This window comes from Triticum dicoccoides, chromosome 2B (assembly GCF_002162155.2).
Source record: "Triticum dicoccoides isolate Atlit2015 ecotype Zavitan chromosome 2B, WEW_v2.0, whole genome shotgun sequence".
NCBI lineage: Eukaryota > Viridiplantae > Streptophyta > Magnoliopsida > Poales > Poaceae > Triticum > Triticum dicoccoides.
Genome location: NC_041383.1, coordinates 400,548,391 through 400,550,253, shown reverse-complemented (window position 1 = coordinate 400,550,253; position 1,863 = coordinate 400,548,391).

Genomic DNA, 1,863 nt, shown 5'->3' with positions numbered 1-1,863 from the left:
TGGTGATTTGTCATTTTCTCTACATTTAATGTGTGCATCGTATGAGCATGAGCTCTACATGTGCTTTGGGCTATGCCATGTCTTCATTACAGAGGTTCTTGCCATGTATTTTTGTGATTTATGTGGTGACTAGAACAAGCATGCAAACTAGGCTTCGTGATGTTGCTGATTTCAGTCCCTGTTCTGCTGTTATTTTGATGCCATGTAAACTTGATGCTACAGAGATATCCATGCATATTTTGTGATACTTCAGTAAGGATGTTTTGAACATATGATTATGATCTATCCATTAATGCCCCTGTTTGCAATTATGGAGTAGTCTAGCATGTCATTTGCTTGATCTACTTTTGCTATAAAATGTTTCCTGGCAGATTGTTTACATGTTATTCAATTTTGCCAAGGTTGTTGTAGTTGATCCTTGCATGCTATAAACTTGTTCTTGCCATTTTTAGTTTCATAAACATGTATTCTTGTTGTTGCTATGCTTATATTGTCATGCAATGGCTTGTGATAAGTGAATCAAGCTCGCAAAGATGCCTTCACAATGCTGTTAATGCCATGCTCTGTTTCCTGAATTTGTTAACGAAACTTGCTATGTTCACATGGGTGCCATCATATCTTATGTTCCTTTTTGGCTCATGTTCAGTAAGGGACTTTTGTTGTATGCCTTTAGTAGTATCATGCCATGCCTTAAGTTTCTATTATGTGTTCCTGTAGCATGACGTTTGCTTGCTCTAAACATTGCTTCCTGATGTTGTTTCTGCCATGTTCAGTATTTTCACTAAGTCTGTGAAGTTGATATCTTTTGCACTTTTGCCGTGCTTGTTTGAACCTGTTAATGTGTGAATTAGCCATAGCTCAGTGTTAATCTTTTGTCAAGCATCGCTTGTTGATCATTTCCATTTGCTATGTTGATATATTGGGGTGTTGTAGCATAGTTTCTTGATGTATTCTAAGTGCTATCATGCTGTTAACCGCAGATTTGTGTCATTTTTCTTTTGCTTGCCATTTGCAAACCGTGCATCCCATTCCGGTGATCTTTATATCGATTTCAACCGAAACCATCCCATCTTTCCAGCGGCACACTTGGTTTGCCAACTTGATGCCTTGTTCACTCTTTTTCCTCTCGGAGCATGCATACGCATTGCATATCACATCTCGCATATCATGCCATGTATTGCATCATGTTGCTTGTGCATTGCACCATGATTTATTGTGGTTCCATTGCTTGTGTTTTTGCTTTGGGTAGAGCCGGGAGATGAGTATGTGAATGAGGAACCTGTTGAGTACGCTAACGAGGATCAAGCTTTCGACAACTCTGAGAACCTTGCTGGCAAGATGACCATACCCTCGATGTCACTTCTATCTTTGCTTTGCTAGTTGCTCGCTCTATCGCTATGGTAGCTCTACCTACCACTTGTTTATTATGCCTCCCATATTGCCATGTCAAGCATCTAACCACCCTATCCTAGCAAACCGTTGTTTGGCTATGTCACCGCTTTTGCTCGGCCCCTCTTATAGCGTTGCTAGTTGCAGGTGAAGATGAAGTTTGTTCCTCGTTGGAACATGGATATTTTGGGATATCACAATATCTCTTGTTTAATTAATGCACCTATATACTTGGTAAAGGGTGGAAGGCTCGGCCTTATGCCTGGTGTTCTGTTCCACTCTTGCCACCCTAGTTTCCGTCATACCAGTGTTATGTTCCTTGATTTTGTGTTCCTTGAGCGGTTGGGTGATTTATGGGACCCCCTTGACAGTTTGCTTTGAATAAAACTCCTCCAGCAAGGCCCAACCTTGGTTTTACCATTTGCCACCTAAGCCTTTTTCCCTTGGATTTTCGCGAGCCCGAGGGTCATCTTT